This window comes from Oncorhynchus mykiss, chromosome 5 (assembly GCF_057628025.1).
Source record: "Oncorhynchus mykiss isolate SJ-2025 chromosome 5, ASM5762802v1, whole genome shotgun sequence".
Lineage (NCBI taxonomy): Eukaryota > Metazoa > Chordata > Actinopteri > Salmoniformes > Salmonidae > Oncorhynchus > Oncorhynchus mykiss.
In genome coordinates this window covers 42,782,000-42,803,224 of record NC_143026.1, presented here as the reverse complement: position 1 = coordinate 42,803,224, position 21,225 = coordinate 42,782,000, and the positions used below count along the sequence as shown (strand labels likewise).

The window sequence follows — 21,225 nt, the reverse complement described above, 5'->3', positions numbered from 1 at the left end:
GTATTCAGACCCTTTGTATGAGACTCGAAATTGAGCTCAGGTGCATCCTGTTTCCATTGATCACTCTTGAGATGTTTCTACAACTTGATTGGAGTCCACCTGCGGTAAATTCCATTGATTGGAAATGATTTGGAAAGGCACACGCCTGTCTATATAAAGTCCAACAGTTGACAGTGCATGTCAGAACAAAAACCAAGCCACGAGGTCAAAGGAATTGTCCTTAGAGCTTCGAGACATGATTATCTCGAGGCACAGATCAGAGGACGGGAACCCCAAAACAATTCTACAGCATTGAAGGTTTGAGTTTGAGTTTGAGTTGATTTTTACAGGGACAGTGCACATTAATCAACGTTTCTGTAAAAGCGCCGGCTCATTTTCAACTGCAGTCCCTGGGCAGGTTATTAAAAACAATTACAATATAGACAATCATTGAGCAGTGAGCACACGCAGAGCAACGTGGGACAAGCAAGACATAGCATACAGACTGAGCAACATAGAACAAAAAGCAGCAAGACAAAATTCATAAAAGCAACAAAGTGTTTCCACACCTCACAAGCTACAGACAACAGACAACATGGAAAGCGGCAATACACAGCTAGGGATTAGGATCACAAATCTGATTGACCTTTAGCCATGTATTCATACATTTTGTGAAAGTGTGATAGGTGGTGCAGTTATGTGTGTCTGAAGGCAGTGTATTCCAGTCATGGGAAGCTCTCACAGAGAAAGTGGATTTACTAAAAGGTGCTTATCCTTAAGGGCACTATACAGTCACCTCTCATGGCAGACCTTGTGGATCTGCTGCCATATGTTTGGGTTTTCTGTTTAACAAAAATACTGAGTGGAGGGGGAGCCAGGCCATATAGGATCTTGAATACAAGACATGCGTCGGTGTATTGCACAAGATTTTCTCAACTCAGGAGCTCATGCTTTCTGAGGATGTAACAGTGATGATGGCTATTGGGCTTCCTATCAAGCACTTTGAGAGCCTGTTTGTCGACAGACTGAATAGGTTTTAGTGTTGTACAGCAAGCTTGGGCCCAACTAGTCAAGCAGTATGTTAAGTGGGGGAGTATCATAGATTTGAAGTACAGTTTTGCTACCTCTGTAGTCAAACAATTTCTTATAAATTCAAAATTAGCTAGGTTAAATTTGCTTATCTGAATTACCTTTTTAACATGCTTTTTAAAAGAGAGGTTGGAATCAAGTATGATGCATAGGTACTTAAAATCAGACACCACCTGGAGCTTCTCCCCCGACACATAGACATCTGGCTCAGTAGCATCTGTTGCCTTCTTTGTGAAGAACATGCAAACAGTTTTTTTCCCATTGAGATGCAAACACGAGTCACTGAGCCACTTTGTAACCTGGACCGTTACAGTAGTGAGTTCTTGTGCAGCTTGTTGTTTGCTCTTTGCATGCACATATATCACTGTTTCATCTGCATACATTTGAACTTCAGACCCAGCACAGACAGAAGGCAGATCATTAATGTACAGGCTGAACAGGAGGGGCCCCAGTATTGACCCTTGGTGCACGCCCACATCATAGCTAAGAGTGGGAGACAGCTCATTGCTCACTCTGACACACTGAGTTCTGCCTTCAAGGTATGATTTCATCCATCTCAAGGCATTGGGGGAAAAGTTGAACTTGGACAATTTTGTGATGAGAATCTCATGGTTAACAGTATCAAAAGCCTTCCTTAGGTCCAGAAACACAGCCCCAACAACGCCCCCTTTGTCCATCTTGGACTTCACATTTTCCAGAAGAAGAAAGTTGGCCGTTTCTGTGGAGTGTTTCGCTCTGAAGCCAAACTGCATGGAGTGTAATGTGAAGGGGCTGTTGTTGAGGTGGGCAATCAGTTGTTCTACTACACACTTTTCAACAACCTTTGACACCACAGGTAGTATACTAATGGGCCTGTAGTACTCACGTCAGCAGGGTCGCCCGATTTAAAGATGGCCGTTACTTTGGCCGACTTCCATACCCTTGGAAACACCCCGAGACCAATAGATATGTTGGTGACCTTAGTAATGGGGCCAATGAGTGACTCTTTGTAGTTTTTAAGAAAGGTAGAGTCCAGCCCAAACACATCTTTGGCTTTACGGTTCTTTAGTGAGCTAATCACCTTCACCTTTGACTCAGAAACCTTCCTTATGATGAAGACAGGTTGAGCGTCATTCACTAGCACTGAGCCCAAGAAACCAGTGGAGGGGTTCTGTGTCAATACCCTGACAGAGTCAATAAAGTAGGAATTGAAGGCTATTGCTATTTCGACTGCATCCTATGTTAGATTGTTATTCACCATGATTTCTTGTCTTTTTGCAGTGTTACTATGGTCTTTCCCTGTTAACTTTTTTAGATTCTCCCAAATCAATTTAGAATTTCCCTTTGCTTCACCAATTATGTTAATAAAAAGTTTGCCTTGGCCTGTCTGATTTCTTTCATCACCTTATTTCTCAACATGTTAAACCTACGTCTGTCATGCTCCAATTTGGATCTTAGGGCTATTTTTAGAGCATCATCTAGTTCTTTCATCAATTTCCAGATTTCTCCATTTAGCCAAGGAAGAGGGCTCTTTTGGCCAGGTTTGGATTTGATTTTCTTTCGGAAACCATTTATTGTAGTCTGGATTGTGGATAGAAAAACCTGACTATCAGCTTCCACGCCTGTATAGGACAAGATATCATTCCAGTTAATTCCCTTAATTGCGTTTTCAAAATTGTTTAATTCTCAAAGAACACAGTGGCCTCCATCATTCTTAAATGGAAGAAGTTTGGAACCACCAACATTCTTACTAGAGCTGGCTGCCCAGCCAAACTGAGAAATCGGGGGAGAAGGGCCTTGGTCAGGGAGGTGACCAAGAACCCAATGGGTGTTGGTCACCTTCCTGAGTTTGCCAAAAGGCACCTAAAGGACTCTCAGACCATGAGAAACAAGAGTCTCTGGTCTGACGAAACCAAGGTTGAACTCTTTGGCCTGAATACCAAGCGTCACATCTGGAGGATGCATTTTGCTGCAGGGATGTTTTTCAGCTGCAAGGACTGGGAGACTAGTTAGGATCGAGGGAAAGATGAAGAGAGATCATTGATGAAAACCTGCTCCAGAGCGCTCAGGACATCAGACTGGGGCAAAGGTTCACCTTCCAACAGGACAACGACCCTAAGCACACAGCCAAGACAATGCAGGACTGGCATTGGGACAATGTCCTTGAGTGGCCCAACCAGAGCCCGGACTTGAACCCGATCAAACATCTCTGGAGAGACCTGAAAATAGCTGTGCAGTGATGCTCCCCATCCAACCTGACAGAGTTTGAGAGGATCTGCAGAGAAGAATTGAAGAATCTCCCCAAATACAGGTGTACCAAACTTTTAGCGTCATACCCAAGAAGACTCAAGACTGTAATCATTGCCAAAGGTGCTTCAAGTGAGTAAAGGGTCTGAATACTTATGTAAATGTGATATTGTTATTTTTTATACATAATTTTATACGAAATAATAAAAAAAAATATTTGTTGCTTTGTAATTATGGGTTAGTGTGTTAAGATTGATGAGAGTAAAAAATATTTAATATATTTTAGAATAAGGCTGTAACGTAATTTTTTGGGGGAAAAAGTCATGTGATCTGAATACTTTCCGAAAGCCCTGTGCATGTTGATATTGGACTCCATTAGGTATTGTACAATGTAAAAAATAGTACAAATGAAGAAAAACCATTGAAGGCGTGCCCAAACTTTTGACTGGTACTGTATATAAAAAAGGTCAACCTTATTTACATAAGTATTCAGACCCTTTGTATGAGACTCGAAATTGAGCTCAGGTGCATCCTGTTTCCATTGATCACTCTTGAGATGTTTCTACAACTTGATTGGAGTCCACCTGCGGTAAATTCCATTGATTGGAAATGATTTGGAAAGGCACACGCCTGTCTATATAAAGTCCAACAGTTGACAGTGCATGTCAGAACAAAAACCAAGCCACGAGGTCAAAGGAATTGTCCTTAGAGCTTCGAGACATGATTATCTCGAGGCACAGATCAGAGGACGGGAACCCCAAAACAATTCTACAGCATTGAAGGTTTGAGTTTGAGTTTGAGTTGATTTTTACAGGGACAGTGCACATTAATCAACGTTTCTGTAAAAGCGCCGGCTCATTTTCAACTGCAGTCCCTGGGCAGGTTATTAAAAACAATTACAATATAGACAATCATTGAGCAGTGAGCACACGCAGAGCAACGTGGGACAAGCAAGACATAGCATACAGACTGAGCAACATAGAACAAAAAGCAGCAAGACAAAATTCATAAAAGCAACAAAGTGTTTCCACACCTCACAAGCTACAGACAACAGACAACATGGAAAGCGGCAATACACAGCTAGGGATTAGGATCACAAATCTGATTGACCTTTAGCCATGTATTCATACATTTTGTGAAAGTGTGATAGGTGGTGCAGTTATGTGTGTCTGAAGGCAGTGTATTCCAGTCATGGGAAGCTCTCACAGAGAAAGTGGATTTACTAAAAGGTGCTTATCCTTAAGGGCACTATACAGTCACCTCTCATGGCAGACCTTGTGGATCTGCTGCCATATGTTTGGGTTTTCTGTTTAACAAAAATACTGAGTGGAGGGGGAGCCAGGCCATATAGGATCTTGAATACAAGACATGCGTCGGTGTATTGCACAAGATTTTCTCAACTCAGGAGCTCATGCTTTCTGAGGATGTAACAGTGATGATGGCTATTGGGCTTCCTATCAAGCACTTTGAGAGCCTGTTTGTCGACAGACTGAATAGGTTTTAGTGTTGTACAGCAAGCTTGGGCCCAACTAGTCAAGCAGTATGTTAAGTGGGGGAGTATCATAGATTTGAAGTACAGTTTTGCTACCTCTGTAGTCAAACAATTTCTTATAAATTCAAAATTAGCTAGGTTAAATTTGCTTATCTGAATTACCTTTTTAACATGCTTTTTAAAAGAGAGGTTGGAATCAAGTATGATGCATAGGTACTTAAAATCAGACACCACCTGGAGCTTCTCCCCTGACACATAGACATCTGGCTCAGTAGCATCTGTTGCCTTCTTTGTGAAGAACATGCAAACAGTTTTTTTCCCATTGAGATGCAAACACGAGTCACTGAGCCACTTTGTAACCTGGACCGTTACAGTAGTGAGTTCTTGTGCAGCTTGTTGTTTGCTCTTTGCATGCACATATATCACTGTTTCATCTGCATACATTTGAACTTCAGACCCAGCACAGACAGAAGGCAGATCATTAATGTACAGGCTGAACAGGAGGGGCCCCAGTATTGACCCTTGGTGCACGCCCACATCATAGCTAAGAGTGGGAGACAGCTCATTGCTCACTCTGACACACTGAGTTCTGCCTTCAAGGTATGATTTCATCCATCTCAAGGCATTGGGGGAAAAGTTGAACTTGGACAATTTTGTGATGAGAATCTCATGGTTAACAGTATCAAAAGCCTTCCTTAGGTCCAGAAACACAGCCCCAACAACGCCCCCTTTGTCCATCTTGGACTTCACATTTTCCAGAAGAAGAAAGTTGGCCGTTTCTGTGGAGTGTTTCGCTCTGAAGCCAAACTGCATGGAGTGTAATGTGAAGGGGCTGTTGTTGAGGTGGGCAATCAGTTGTTCTACTACACACTTTTCAACAACCTTTGACACCACAGGTAGTATACTAATGGGCCTGTAGTACTCACGTCAGCAGGGTCGCCCGATTTAAAGATGGCCGTTACTTTGGCCGACTTCCATACCCTTGGAAACACCCCGAGACCAATAGATATGTTGGTGACCTTAGTAATGGGGCCAATGAGTGACTCTTTGTAGTTTTTAAGAAAGGTAGAGTCCAGCCCAAACACATCTTTGGCTTTACGGTTCTTTAGTGAGCTAATCACCTTCACCTTTGACTCAGAAACCTTCCTTATGATGAAGACAGGTTGAGCGTCATTCACTAGCACTGAGCCCAAGAAACCAGTGGAGGGGTTCTGTGTCAATACCCTGACAGAGTCAATAAAGTAGGAATTGAAGGCTATTGCTATTTCGACTGCATCCTATGTTAGATTGTTATTCACCATGATTTCTTGTCTTTTTGCAGTGTTACTATGGTCTTTCCCTGTTAACTTTTTTAGATTCTCCCAAATCAATTTAGAATTTCCCTTTGCTTCACCAATTATGTTAATAAAAAGTTTGCCTTGGCCTGTCTGATTTCTTTCATCACCTTATTTCTCAACATGTTAAACCTACGTCTGTCATGCTCCAATTTGGATCTTAGGGCTATTTTTAGAGCATCATCTAGTTCTTTCATCAATTTCCAGATTTCTCCATTTAGCCAAGGAAGAGGGCTCTTTTGGCCAGGTTTGGATTTGATTTTCTTTCGGAAACCATTTATTGTAGTCTGGATTGTGGATAGAAAAACCTGACTATCAGCTTCCACGCCTGTATAGGACAAGATATCATTCCAGTTAATTCCCTTAATTGCGTTTTCAAAATTGTTTAATTCTCAAAGAACACAGTGGCCTCCATCATTCTTAAATGGAAGAAGTTTGGAACCACCAACATTCTTACTAGAGCTGGCTGCCCAGCCAAACTGAGAAATCGGGGGAGAAGGGCCTTGGTCAGGGAGGTGACCAAGAACCCAATGGGTGTTGGTCACCTTCCTGAGTTTGCCAAAAGGCACCTAAAGGACTCTCAGACCATGAGAAACAAGAGTCTCTGGTCTGACGAAACCAAGGTTGAACTCTTTGGCCTGAATACCAAGCGTCACATCTGGAGGATGCATTTTGCTGCAGGGATGTTTTTCAGCTGCAAGGACTGGGAGACTAGTTAGGATCGAGGGAAAGATGAAGAGAGATCATTGATGAAAACCTGCTCCAGAGCGCTCAGGACATCAGACTGGGGCAAAGGTTCACCTTCCAACAGGACAACGACCCTAAGCACACAGCCAAGACAATGCAGGACTGGCATTGGGACAATGTCCTTGAGTGGCCCAACCAGAGCCCGGACTTGAACCCGATCAAACATCTCTGGAGAGACCTGAAAATAGCTGTGCAGTGATGCTCCCCATCCAACCTGACAGAGTTTGAGAGGATCTGCAGAGAAGAATTGAAGAATCTCCCCAAATACAGGTGTACCAAACTTTTAGCGTCATACCCAAGAAGACTCAAGACTGTAATCATTGCCAAAGGTGCTTCAAGTGAGTAAAGGGTCTGAATACTTATGTAAATGTGATATTGTTATTTTTTATACATAATTTTATACGAAATAATAAAAAAAAATATTTGTTGCTTTGTAATTATGGGTTAGTGTGTTAAGATTGATGAGAGTAAAAAATATTTAATATATTTTAGAATAAGGCTGTAACGTAATTTTTTTGGGGAAAAAGTCATGTGATCTGAATACTTTCCGAAAGCCCTGTGCATGTTGATATTGGACTCCCTTAGGTATTGTACAATGTAAAAAATAGTACAAATGAAGAAAAACCATTGAAGGCGTGCCCAAACTTTTGACTGGTACTGTATATAAAAAAGGTCAACCTTATTTACATAAGTATTCAGACCCTTTGTATGAGACTCGAAATTGAGCTCAGGTGCATCCTGTTTCCATTGATCACTCTTGAGATGTTTCTACAACTTGATTGGAGTCCACCTGCGGTAAATTCCATTGATTGGAAATGATTTGGAAAGGCACACGCCTGTCTATATAAAGTCCAACAGTTGACAGTGCATGTCAGAACAAAAACCAAGCCACGAGGTCAAAGGAATTGTCCTTAGAGCTTCGAGACATGATTATCTCGAGGCACAGATCAGAGGACGGGAACCCCAAAACAATTCTACAGCATTGAAGGTTTGAGTTTGAGTTTGAGTTGATTTTTACAGGGACAGTGCACATTAATCAACGTTTCTGTAAAAGCGCCGGCTCATTTTCAACTGCAGTCCCTGGGCAGGTTATTAAAAACAATTACAATATAGACAATCATTGAGCAGTGAGCACACGCAGAGCAACGTGGGACAAGCAAGACATAGCATACAGACTGAGCAACATAGAACAAAAAGCAGCAAGACAAAATTCATAAAAGCAACAAAGTGTTTCCACACCTCACAAGCTACAGACAACAGACAACATGGAAAGCGGCAATACACAGCTAGGGATTAGGATCACAAATCTGATTGACCTTTAGCCATGTATTCATACATTTTGTGAAAGTGTGATAGGTGGTGCAGTTATGTGTGTCTGAAGGCAGTGTATTCCAGTCATGGGAAGCTCTCACAGAGAAAGTGGATTTACTAAAAGGTGCTTATCCTTAAGGGCACTATACAGTCACCTCTCATGGCAGACCTTGTGGATCTGCTGCCATATGTTTGGGTTTTCTGTTTAACAAAAATACTGAGTGGAGGGGGAGCCAGGCCATATAGGATCTTGAATACAAGACATGCGTCGGTGTATTGCACAAGATTTTCTCAACTCAGGAGCTCATGCTTTCTGAGGATGTAACAGTGATGATGGCTATTGGGCTTCCTATCAAGCACTTTGAGAGCCTGTTTGTCGACAGACTGAATAGGTTTTAGTGTTGTACAGCAAGCTTGGGCCCAACTAGTCAAGCAGTATGTTAAGTGGGGGAGTATCATAGATTTGAAGTACAGTTTTGCTACCTCTGTAGTCAAACAATTTCTTATAAATTCAAAATTAGCTAGGTTAAATTTGCTTATCTGAATTACCTTTTTAACATGCTTTTTAAAAGAGAGGTTGGAATCAAGTATGATGCATAGGTACTTAAAATCAGACACCACCTGGAGCTTCTCCCCTGACACATAGACATCTGGCTCAGTAGCATCTGTTGCCTTCTTTGTGAAGAACATGCAAACAGTTTTTTTCCCATTGAGATGCAAACACGAGTCACTGAGCCACTTTGTAACCTGGACCGTTACAGTAGTGAGTTCTTGTGCAGCTTGTTGTTTGCTCTTTGCATGCACATATATCACTGTTTCATCTGCATACATTTGAACTTCAGACCCAGCACAGACAGAAGGCAGATCATTAATGTACAGGCTGAACAGGAGGGGCCCCAGTATTGACCCTTGGTGCACGCCCACATCATAGCTAAGAGTGGGAGACAGCTCATTGCTCACTCTGACACACTGAGTTCTGCCTTCAAGGTATGATTTCATCCATCTCAAGGCATTGGGGGAAAAGTTGAACTTGGACAATTTTGTGATGAGAATCTCATGGTTAACAGTATCAAAAGCCTTCCTTAGGTCCAGAAACACAGCCCCAACAACGCCCCCTTTGTCCATCTTGGACTTCACATTTTCCAGAAGAAGAAAGTTGGCCGTTTCTGTGGAGTGTTTCGCTCTGAAGCCAAACTGCATGGAGTGTAATGTGAAGGGGCTGTTGTTGAGGTGGGCAATCAGTTGTTCTACTACACACTTTTCAACAACCTTTGACACCACAGGTAGTATACTAATGGGCCTGTAGTACTCACGTCAGCAGGGTCGCCCGATTTAAAGATGGCCGTTACTTTGGCCGACTTCCATACCCTTGGAAACACCCCGAGACCAATAGATATGTTGGTGACCTTAGTAATGGGGCCAATGAGTGACTCTTTGTAGTTTTTAAGAAAGGTAGAGTCCAGCCCAAACACATCTTTGGCTTTACGGTTCTTTAGTGAGCTAATCACCTTCACCTTTGACTCAGAAACCTTCCTTATGATGAAGACAGGTTGAGCGTCATTCACTAGCACTGAGCCCAAGAAACCAGTGGAGGGGTTCTGTGTCAATACCCTGACAGAGTCAATAAAGTAGGAATTGAAGGCTATTGCTATTTCGACTGCATCCTATGTTAGATTGTTATTCACCATGATTTCTTGTCTTTTTGCAGTGTTACTATGGTCTTTCCCTGTTAACTTTTTTAGATTCTCCCAAATCAATTTAGAATTTCCCTTTGCTTCACCAATTATGTTAATAAAAAGTTTGCCTTGGCCTGTCTGATTTCTTTCATCACCTTATTTCTCAACATGTTAAACCTACGTCTGTCATGCTCCAATTTGGATCTTAGGGCTATTTTTAGAGCATCATCTAGTTCTTTCATCAATTTCCAGATTTCTCCATTTAGCCAAGGAAGAGGGCTCTTTTGGCCAGGTTTGGATTTGATTTTCTTTCGGAAACCATTTATTGTAGTCTGGATTGTGGATAGAAAAACCTGACTATCAGCTTCCACGCCTGTATAGGACAAGATATCATTCCAGTTAATTCCCTTAATTGCGTTTTCAAAATGGTTTAATTCTCAAAGAACACAGTGGCCTCCATCATTCTTAAATGGAAGAAGTTTGGAACCACCAACATTCTTACTAGAGCTGGCTGCCCAGCCAAACTGAGAAATCGGGGGAGAAGGGCCTTGGTCAGGGAGGTGACCAAGAACCCAATGGGTGTTGGTCACCTTCCTGAGTTTGCCAAAAGGCACCTAAAGGACTCTCAGACCATGAGAAACAAGAGTCTCTGGTCTGACGAAACCAAGGTTGAACTCTTTGGCCTGAATACCAAGCGTCACATCTGGAGGATGCATTTTGCTGCAGGGATGTTTTTCAGCTGCAAGGACTGGGAGACTAGTTAGGATCGAGGGAAAGATGAAGAGAGATCATTGATGAAAACCTGCTCCAGAGCGCTCAGGACATCAGACTGGGGCAAAGGTTCACCTTCCAACAGGACAACGACCCTAAGCACACAGCCAAGACAATGCAGGACTGGCATTGGGACAATGTCCTTGAGTGGCCCAACCAGAGCCCGGACTTGAACCCGATCAAACATCTCTGGAGAGACCTGAAAATAGCTGTGCAGTGATGCTCCCCATCCAACCTGACAGAGTTTGAGAGGATCTGCAGAGAAGAATTGAAGAATCTCCCCAAATACAGGTGTACCAAACTTTTAGCGTCATACCCAAGAAGACTCGAGACTGTAATCATTGCCAAAGGTGCTTCAAGTGAGTAAAGGGTCTGAATACTTATGTAAATGTGATATTGTTATTTTTTATACATAATTTTATACGAAAAAAAAAAACAAATGTGTTGCTTTGTAATTATGGGTTAGTGTGTTAAGATTGATGAGAGTAAAAAATATTTAATATATTTTAGAATAAGGCTGTAACGTAATTTTTTGGGGGAAAAAGTCATGTGATCTGAATACTTTCCGAAAGCCCTGTGCATGTTGATATTGGACTCCCTTAGGTATCTCCTTGCTCTTATCACTTAATTAAATTTCTTCCAGTAAATGCAGTGAAGGTGGAGAGTCTCCTCTGGAATCTGCAGAGTAATTCAGATAGATTTACCCTGGCTGAGAGTTAGGAGGCCCCAGCCCGAAAAACACTACGATAATACCATTGTACACTAGACATGCCGGCCACCTTGCAACACAACCCTGTCAGTCCACCTCTCTGTCCTGTCTTTGGCCTACACACTAGGGTGTTTGTGAGCACCTCCGTATCATATTAGCGCTGATATTATTAAGTCCTGGCCTCTGTCGCTGCTCCTCACTCCTGGAAGAGATTTAAGTAATTAAGGAAGACCGAACACAACACTCTTGATTGTCTGGCTGGCTGGGTAATGTGACGATGTGGTGGAGTGTGGGGTTAGGGTAGCAGTTCATTCTTTATTTTGTGGTTGGGAGAAGGTATAGGTTGGGGTGTGTGTATTTGGGGGGGGGGGGAAGGGGGGTTGTGTGTGTGTGTCTTTCAGAACCACTTTTATTTGGCTTTTACAGTTGCATGTACCAGTGGCCTCATTTATAAACGTTGTGTAAGTACAAAATATCTGCTAAAACATGCGCGCACCAGTTTTCACAAATTTGGCATTTATAAAAACTGAACTTGACATGAGAATGTGCTTAGCTTTTCACAAACTTTAGACCTTGTGATTTCTAGTTTCGAGTGGTTAAAGTTCTGCATTTCAATTAGGGAAGTAGCCTAGTATTGTGTTTGTGCAAATGGGTGACATGATGACACACTTATTCATAAAAAAGACTAAACATAAATATAATAACCAGATATGATCATTTTATTTGGTTTCAGGTATCAACCAGATGCAGACAGTGTCGAAGAAACAAAAGTTTATTTCTAATACAAGGGCAGACAAACAACAGGTCAAAGGCAGGCAAAGGTCAGGAATACAAAGAGGGTGCAAAGGGTCCAAAACGGCAGGCAGGCTCAGGATCAGGGCAGGCAGAATGGTCAAAACTGTCTAGGACTAGAAAACAGGAGCAAATTCAGACAGGAGCAGGGTAACAAATGCTGGTAGGTTTCACGAAACAAAACGAACTAGCAACAGACAAACAGAGAAGACAGGTATAAATACACAGGGGATAATGGGGAAGATGGGTGACATCTGGAGGGGGGTGGAGACGAGCACAAAGACAGTTGAAAAGATCATTTGCTATTGGTGAGAAGAATGAAGTTAAAGAAGTTTTGCATCTTTGCATTCGAAATAGTTAGAACAGGGATGGGCAACTTTGATGGGGGTGGGGGCAACATAAAAACTGAATCTCAAGTGGTGCCTGTAGTGGCTCATGAGCAACATATTTTAGCGGCACCCCTTGTGACAGCGAAGTTTTAAAGTTTCCTGCAATTCTGCACATTTTGTCATTGGGCATAGAGAAAATGTTGCAGTTTTTAAGTAAGTTTGCTGCAATTCTTAACATTTTGCCATGGGGTGGAGAGAAAATGTTGCAGTTTTTAAGTAAGTTTGCTGCAATTCTTAACATTCTTAACATTTTGCCATTTCATAACACATTTCATGCAATTCTACTCATTTTGCCGTGGGGCGTAGAGAAAAATGGTGCAGTTTTACCACAAATGTTCTGCAATTATACTCATTCTGCCATAGCGTGGAGGCAAATGTTTGCAGTTTGTAATATGATAACTGATGATCAATGGGCCCCACCCCGGTCAGTAATTCAACCATGCTCACTAAGTTTAGACAGCAAGCCACGAGACTAATTTACCAATCTAAAAATATTTAGCTGTCATGGGCTAATTGAATGACTGCTGATGCACAACCGAATTTCGAAATTGCACCTTGTGCATTCATTCTATTATTCTAACAATCAACAGTAAATTGAGACTGAATTATTATTTAAAACAAAATGTGAAATTAATCTGCAGGCCGCCAGTTGCCCATCCCTTTAATAATTTCCTTAAGACTTTCAATAAGACTTTTACTAACACTACTATCTTATTTTGATTCACTTTTCTTTAAACTCCAAGCACAGATAGTACACATGGAAATGCATTTCCTTGGGCATTAATCATGCAAACATATTGATTTATTTATTGCGACAGCATCAGTAACATTCAACCCTATAATCGTCTGTTCTCTATCCACGGAATTAGTCCACCGTGCCACCATGTTCTGGGATTAATTTGAGAACATGAATATAAATAGAACCATGAGGAAACCTGTAAGAACTGTTACACTGAAGTACTGAAATTCTGTAAGGGGTGCGAACTGGCGGCAGAGAAGTCAGACGCAGGAGAGAAATAACTGTGTTTCCAACGGCGCAGTTTATTTAACAAAACCCACCGGAAAACAGAATAATAAAACAAATGGGTACATAACCCACCGCACACCAGGACAGCCGTGCACAAGCATTTACAATAAACAATCACCGACAAGGACAAGAGAGGAAACAGAGGGTTAAATACACAACATGTAATGATGGGATTGGAACCAGGTGTGATGGAAGACGAGACAAAACCAAAGGAAAATGAAAAGAGGATCAGCGATGGCTAGAAAGTTGGTGACTTCGACCGCCGAACGCCGCCTGAACAAGGAGAGGGACCAACTTCGGCAGAAGTCGTGACAAATTCCCACAGAATAATGTTGTTTCTTAGCGTTCTCTGAACTATTTGAGAACATTCCCAATGTCAAATCAGTTGAAGAATGTTCCTAGAAAATTACCAAAATTGAAATGAAATGTAACCATGTTTGAACTCTTACGAAACATTCTGCTAAAGTAATTACATATTTTTTAATACTAATATATATATATTTTTTCAAGTTCCTTGTGCTGAGAATGTTCCAAAGCCAAGCATCTATCATGCACCATTCCCAGAATGTTGTGGGAAGGTTGTATACAAAATAACCATGGGACAATCATGCTCTCACAAAACTCATGGTCCTTAGAATGTTATCCGCTAGCTGGGCTATTTCCTAATTCATTTCCATTATCATTTCAGAATAAATTCCTCACCTTGTCTGACTGTGATGGTTTCATGCTCACAAAGTAGCCTATAGGCCTACAACATCCCATCTCTCATTTAATTGGACCCACTTTACAATAGTAAATAGATAAACTATTTAAAGTATTTTGCTCTGTGGTCAGATCCATTTACGTTTTTTTTTTTTTTGCTATTGAATATATATGCGCCTGAATAGCTTCCTGTAATTGTAATTGTCGCACGTAAACAATATTTAATATAAACATAATACATATTTTTATAACCATTGCTGAATAAATTCCTTGCCACCTTTTCTGGTCATGATGGGCTCATATTCCCGAAGAATCTTTAGCCTTCAACAAATTACTATTTCTCATTAAATTGGGCTTATTAGAATGGCTATTATTTCAAATATTTAGCTCTATGCATCAGAAAGCGAGTAAGGTTTATAACATACAGTAGAATTGAACAGATGAAGAGGCAGTTTATCTTTTGCTTTGAAGTTTTTAGGCTAGCAACCACTGTAGTTTACAATTTTTTTTATAGACATACTAGATACGTTTTCAAAATTCGTGGGCAATGCAGCATATTTAGGTTCGGGAAAAAGTTAATAAAAAACGCAATTGAATTCAAACTATCTGTTTACAGTTCCACAACAATTTGCAATATTTTGTTTCTCCAGAAATGGTCAGATAAGCTACAGCAAATGTCACTTTAAAAGTTAAAAACATTCTGCCAACACCTCCAGAGACATTTGATCAAGTTCGCAATTGCTATTTCCTTTAGAAACCGTCTTGCCCTAATTCCAATACTTCCAAAGTATACAACAAATAGGGGCTTTATTGTCAACATGCTGAACAAAAATGCAAACGCAACATGCAACAATTTTAAAGATTGTACTGAATTACATTTCATAGAAGGAAATCAGTCAATTGAAATAAATTCATTGGGCCCTAATCTATAGATTTCACAGGGCAGGGGCGCAGCCATGGGAGGGCTAGGCCCACCCACTGGGGTGGATTCTCTGTTGGACATCCCTGCTGTCAGCATGCCAATTGCACATTCCCTCAGAACTTGAGACATCAGTGGCATTGCGTTGTGTGACAAAATGGCACATATTAGTGTCCTTTTATTTTCACCAGCACAAGGTGCACCTGTGTAATGCTGTTTAATCAGCTTCTTGATATGCCACACTTGTCAGGTGGATGGATTGAGAAATGCTCACTAACAGGGTTGTAAACAAATTTGTGCACAGAATATGAGAGAAAAAAAGCATTTCTGTGATATTTTATTTCAGCTCATGAAAAATGGGACCAACACTTTAAATGTTGCGTTTATATTTTTGTTCAGTATAAAAGGTGAATAATGGCCGTTTTTTTAGATTTATAACAGAAAACATGCTTATGTGTGGTGTGCCCCAAGTAGATAAATCTCAATATTTTTGAATTTGCGCAGTTTTATTCAGAAATGGCACACACAGATATTTAGTGTGAAATGTAGGCTACGCATTGGTTATAAAAGAGGACCCTGGTTTACACAGGCAGCCAATTCGGATATTTTGTCACTAATTGGTCTTTCGACCAATCAGATCAGCTCTGAAAAAGAGCTTTGACGTGAAAAGATCTGATATGATCTGTCTGGCTGTGTAAATGCAGCCTACTATGCCCATGCTTGTTGCTGGGCTGAAAAGAGAAGCATCTCTCAATGATTTGACTCCATCTACTGTTCAAAGGCTGCGTCTACACAGGCAGCCCAATTCTGATCTTTTTTAATCCACTAATTGGTATTTCGACCAATCACATCCGATCTTTTCACATCATCTCTGTGTAATTGTAAAGCACCAGTATCACACACACATGTTGTGAATATATTAATATGTCGCCTAGTCTAGGATTACTTCAAATAAATGCTTTTATGATAGAGAAACAGTGAAAATCAAGTTCTAACTTGGAAAGAATTTAGAGGATATAGGCCACTATAAAAAACAATCTTGCACTTTGCTCTTATAATGTTTTAAATAAATATTTGAGACATCAGTCCCAGCAGCCAAAGAACGGAACGCGCGCATCATGGGGAGCGTACGCACTGTGGCGCAGGCTACAAGCTATTAGCACCCGAGGCGTTCGTGGGTTTAAAAAACATTCAAGAAATAAACCGTGTAGTTGGTGCAATAGAAGTAGAAGAAACTGCCAACGTGTCATCGGCAGGATTAAGGTGGGTTTCCGATTATTTCACGAACAACACAATGTATTTTAAATTGGAGACATTTGTAGATTGTTGCGGGAGTGTTTGGAGTCCTGAAACGCGCTGGGATGAGATGGTTGGTGTGGCCGCTGTTTCGGCCCTGCTGATGAGGGGAAGCATCACTTTAGACATGATTACAGAATGGCTCACTGAGAACAGCTACCGTTTTCGAATTTTAAATGTACGTATGGGGTGATTTTGAATTTAGAACTGTGCTGGATGGATACGTTTGGATAGGGCCGGTGTTTTCTCAAGGGGCGGCATCCAAGAGCACTGTAAGGAATTTGGAAATGGAATCTTAAGTATCAGGTGACGTGCTGTGGGAAATCAGGATTCGCAGAAGATTAGGTCCGAAGTTATTGTTCGTTCACCTGGGTTACTAGCTCTAATTGCATTTCGCATAGTGTTTGATGAACTTCGATATGCCTACATAGTGGCTCGTTTTTGCTGAATCGGCCCTAACACTGCCACGCCTCTCCTATAACTTACAAGAGATCGTAAAGTTGATGTGCGTGTGTGTATTGTACTCTTCTCGTTCACCAAGGCTAAATTATAGTATAGGAGATAGGTCCGTCTTCTGACGTTTCACATTATTGCCACCAGCTAGGGCTAGGCTACTTAGAAACGTGAACACAGAGTGAAGGTCTGGTTAAGGAATGTTATGTAACTTCAGAGGTGTGTTTTTATATAACAATCTCCCAGAGAGAGGGGATGTGTGAGGGTATGTAAGGAAAGCAATCCATTATGTTACAGCGAGCAAAACAATGTTTCTATAACGTGTGTGTTAAAACAAGCAAAACTGCTCAAGATTTTCCACTTCGACATTGTTATTTGTATGAGTGCACACACTATTAACTTTGTGTGGTGGCTATAGGGCTACATCTGCTGTGTGACATCCCATATGTACCTATGAGCAAGCTCTGAGGCCCCGACTGGGTGTCTGTTTCCTCTGCCCCTATAGACCAGTGTTATGTAACATGCTACACACAAGTGCACAGCCGGGCATGCACTCAAACGTGCAGTCGAGAGTTAACTACATCAGGTATTTACTGTGTGCAGTGGATAGGTGTAGGTTGTGCTTTTGTTTCTATTTGGTTGTTTGATGTTCAGTTTGGAGTAGATGTTTTTAGTGCAATTAGTGTGGAGCTCTTTTGGCCTTTGTCAAATAAAATAGTATTTGTAACATGCTCCGAATACAATAGGTGTAGACCTTACAGTGAAATGCTTACTTAACTGCATTATTTCATTAAGGGCTTGTAAGACAAATGCGTGATAAGAAATAAAAGTAACAATTAAAGAGCAGCAGTAAAATAACAATAGTGAGGCTATATACAGGGGGGTACAGGGTCACAGATTAGTCGAGGTAAAATATTCATGTAGGTAGAGTTAAAGTGACTGTGCATAAATAAACAGAATAGCAGCAGCATAAAAGAGGGAGGGGTAGGCAGGCAATGTAAATAGTCTGGGTAGTCATTTGATTAGATGTTCAGGAGTCTTATGGCTTGGAGGTAGAAGCTGTTGAGAACTGCCTTTTGGACCTAGACTTGGTGCTCCAGTACCGTTTGTCGTGCAGTAGAGAACAGTCTGACTAGGGTGGCTGGAGTCTTGGACAATTGTTTTGGGCCTTTCTCTGACACCACCTGGTATAGAGGTCCAGGATGGCAGGAAGCTTGGCCCCATAAATGTCCTGGGTCGTACGCACTAACCTCTGTAGTGCCTTGCGGTCGGAGGCCGAGCAGTTGTCATACCAGGCAGTGATGCAACCAGTCATATGTTTCTTTTTATGGTGCAGCTGTTGAACCTTTTGAGGATCTGGGGACCCATGCCAAATCTGTTCAGTCTCCTGAGGGGGAAAAGGTTTTGTTGTGCCCTCTTCACGACTGTCTTGGTGTGCTTGGACCATGATAGTTTGATGGTGATGTGGACACCAATGAACTAGAAGCTCTCAACCTCCTCCACTACAGCCCCATCGATGAGAATGGGGGAGTGCTCGGTCCTCCTTTTCCTGCAGACCACAATTGTCTCCTTTGTCTTGCTCACATTGAGGGAGAGGTTGTTGTCCTGGCACCACACTGCCAGGTCTCTGACCTCCTCCCTATAGGCTCCCTCATTGATTTCGGTGATCAGGCCTACCACTGTTGTCATCAGTGAACTTAATGATGGGATTGGAGTTGTGCCTGGCCATGCAGTCATGAGTGATCAGGGAGTACAGGAAGGGACTGAGCACGCACCCCTGAGGGGCACCTGTGTTGAGGATCAGCATGGCGGATGTGTTACTTGGGTTGCCCTTTTCTTATATTCAGAGGTGGAAACTCTGTGGGAATATATGGGAATTAATATTAACACCATTTAAATGTAATGTTTTTTGCATTGAATATATTCACCATATCATATGGAGACAGAAACGAACCTTTTACCTTATCATAATTAGACATAATTGCAAATTATGAAATCCTTCCCAAATAGGTAATAAAAAAACTATTTAGTTACAGATTGAACTTTAATTAAATGAGTTCACTCTTCACATGGGATGATTTCACTGAAGGGACAAAAGGGAAAATTGAATGATCCCCCAATGATCCATCACATCTCCCAAAATGTTTTCAACATGCATCTGTAAAATGATAATCTAGAAACTAAAGCTTTGGTTGTCTTCCTCAGGCTTCCATGTCTTCTCCCTGGACCTCAATGTCCACCTCTTGAACATCAGACTCTGAGGCCTCATCTTTACTGTCACTTTCCAATCTTGTTGAGGATCGCTTTTTGTCAGGCTCAAAAAGCCTCAAATTTGCCCGGATGGCAATTTTTCAACCCTTGTATTGGTCAGCCTGTTGCGTGTGTGTGTGTGTGTGTGTGTTCCAAAACAAGGACCAGTTGCACTCTGAGGTGGCTGATGTTGGTGGGATTTGGAGGATGATGGAGGCCACAGGGGAAAGAGCCTCGGAGCCACAAAGTCCCTTCCACCAGGTGACTGATGAGATATGTTAGCACGACTGCCATATTGCATCTCCATCCCAAAGCCCTTGCTTGGAAGTGGACTTCACCAGACTGCCAAGAACCTTGCCCTCATCCAGGCCAACGTGGCGAGACACGGTAGTGATGACACCATAGGCCTTGTTGATCTCTGCACCAGACAGGATGCTTTTGCCAGCATACTTGGGGCCCAACATGTACAGTTGAAGTCGGAAGTTTACATACACTTAGGTTGGAATCATTTAAAATTTGTTTTTCAACCACTCCACAAATTTCTTGTTAGTTTTGGCAAGTCGATTAGGACATCTACTTTGTGCAAAGCACAAGTAATTTTTACAACAATTGTTTACAGACAGATTATTTCACTTATAATTCACTGTATCACAATTCCAGTGGGTCAGAAGTTTACATAAACTAAGATGACTGTGCCTTTAAACAGCTTGGAAAATTCCAGAAAATTATGTAATGGCTTTAGAAGCTTCTGATAGGCTAATTGACATAATTTGAGTCAATTGGAGATGTACCTGTGGATGTATTTCAAGGCCTACCTTCAAACTCAGTGCCTCTTTGCTTGACATCATGGGAAAATCAAAATAAATCAGCCAAGACCTCATGGAAAACAATGTAGACCTCCACAAGTCTGGTTCATCCTTGGGAGCAATTTCCAAATGCCTGAAGGTACCACGTTCATCTGTACAAACAATAGTATGCAAGTATAAACACCATGGGACCACGTAGCCGTGAAACCGCTCAGGAAGGAGATGTGTTTTGTCTCCTAGAGATGAACATACTTTGGTAAGAAAAGTGCAAATCAATCCCAGAACAACAGCAAAGGACCTTGTGAAGATGCTGCAGGAAACGGGTACAGAGTATCTATATCCACAGTAAAACGAGTCCTATATGGACATAACCTGAAAGGCCCGTCTGCAAGGAAGAAGCCACTGCTCCAAAACCGCCATTACAAAAATCAGACTACAGTTTGCAACTGCACATGGGGACAATGATTGTACTTTTTGGAGAAATGTCCTCTGGTCTGATGACACAAAAATAGAACTGTTTGGCCATAATAACCATCGTTACATTTGGAGGAAAAAGGGGGTGGCTTGCAAGCCGAAGAACACCATCCCATCCGTGAAGCAAGGGGGTGGCAGCATCATGTTGTGGGGGTGCTTTGCTGCAGGAGGGACTGGTGCACTTCACAAAATAGATGGCATCATGAGGGGGGGAAATTATGTGGACATATTGAAGTAACATCTCAAGACATCAGTCAGGAAGTTCAAGCTTGGTTGCAAATGGGTTTTTCCAAATGGACAATGACCCCATGCATACTTCCAAAGTTGTGGCAAAATGGCTTAAGGACAAAGTCAAGGTATTGGAGTGGCCATCACAACGCCCTGACCTCAAGCCTATAGAACATTTGTGGGCAGAACTGAAAAAGCGTGTGCGAGCAAGGAGGGCTACAACCCTGACTCAGTTACACCAGCTCTGTCAAGAGGAATGGGTCAAGTTAAACAATTTAAAGGCAATACACTCAATTAGTATTTGGTAGCATGTAAACTTCTGACCAACTGGGAATGTGATGAAAGAAAATAAAGGTGAAATATCATTCTCTCTACAATTATTCTGACATCCAAATTCTTAAAATAAAGTGGTGATCCTACCTGACCTAAGACTGGGAATTTTTACTAGGATTAAATGTCAAGAATTGTTAAACTGAGTTTAAATGTATTTGGCTAAGGTGTACTTTTGACTTCAACTGTAGCTTCTGTGGTCCATGGTCATTGATGACTGCCTTC

At 41.6% G+C, this 21,225-nt stretch overlaps 1 protein-coding gene across 3 annotated transcripts in view; it reads left to right on the top strand.

Annotated features, from left to right (window-relative positions):
* Window positions 1–16,260: 16,260 nt before the first annotated feature.
* Window positions 16,261–21,225, top strand: part of LOC110523872 (uncharacterized) — a 31,201-nt gene continuing 26,236 nt past the window's right edge. The window contains exon 1 of one of the 3 annotated variants that reach the window (XM_021602973.3): window positions 16,261–16,426. The gene's annotated coding sequence lies outside the window, so the exon portion shown is untranslated. The remainder of the gene's footprint in view (window positions 16,427–21,225) is intronic. The other 2 variants (XM_090234917.1, XM_036977584.2) reach the window with 2 other exon arrangements.